This window comes from Olea europaea, unplaced genomic scaffold, assembly GCF_002742605.1.
Source record: "Olea europaea var. sylvestris unplaced genomic scaffold, O_europaea_v1 scaffold2269, whole genome shotgun sequence".
In the NCBI taxonomy this organism is placed as follows: domain Eukaryota; kingdom Viridiplantae; phylum Streptophyta; class Magnoliopsida; order Lamiales; family Oleaceae; genus Olea; species Olea europaea.
The window spans coordinates 1-810 of record NW_019240753.1 but is presented as its reverse complement, the minus strand read 5'-3'; the positions used below and the strand labels follow the sequence as shown (position 1 = coordinate 810).

The 810-nt window shown below is 37.7% G+C and overlaps 1 long non-coding RNA gene across 1 annotated transcript; it reads right to left on the bottom strand.

Moving 5' to 3' along the window:
* On the bottom strand, positions 1-801 carry LOC111381204. Its single transcript, XR_002700292.1, has 3 exons — positions 629-801; positions 178-499; positions 1-16 (listed from the first exon to the last, which is right to left on the bottom strand). It is a non-coding gene; the product is annotated as an uncharacterized LOC111381204 (long non-coding RNA).
* Positions 802-810: the final 9 nt, after the last annotated feature.

Here is an 810-nt window from a genome sequence, read left to right as displayed (position 1 = left end):
TTCCATTGGATACCAGCTTTAAGCCAAAAATTAATAGAGAAAAATCTTCAGTAAAAATGAGCCAACAATCAGGTAAAACGAAAACAGAAAACAAACAGATTCATGGTGGTTCGTGTTCGTGGGGAAATACTGAATTATTAGGTTTCAAAGTATAACAATATATCCATATATGTATACCTGGAGAAGATCCCCAATATTAATTACAAATGCTCCACGAATGGGCCGGACATCAACCCACTGGTTTTGGAAGAAAATCTGGAGACCCTCGATTTGGTTTTGTAGAAGAATGGTGAGAAATCCAGGATCTGAATGCTTTGCGGTTCCCAGAGTGAGTACTGGTTCAGGGCACGCTGGATAATAGTGACAAGAAAGACGGTGCCCTTAAGAACGGTCCATGTTTCTTAGGTGCTCAGGTTCTAGTCCAAGTGCCTCCGATAGTAAGCCAAACAGAATATTTCCCAAGTTATTGACGAGTTTTGAGTACTCTATAACTGACTTTCTGTGAATTAAAGGCATGTTTGACAAGGTTTATTGTATAGTAATAAACCGTATTGAGAAAAAAGAATCTAAAATTTAATCAAATATCAAGTACTGCTAACCAAACACGTGCTAAACTTTGAGTACATACCTACATAAATCTGGCAAGTCATCAGAATTAATTTGATCAGGATCTGAAAATGAAATGGCCAATGAGTCCCTCCAGCTAGCAGTCCATGATGTGAACAAATCAAAATTACTGTTAAATCTCACCCTTCTCATATTATCCCGCATGTAGTATTTCTTTTTCTCCTCGACATCCTGCTCATTAAA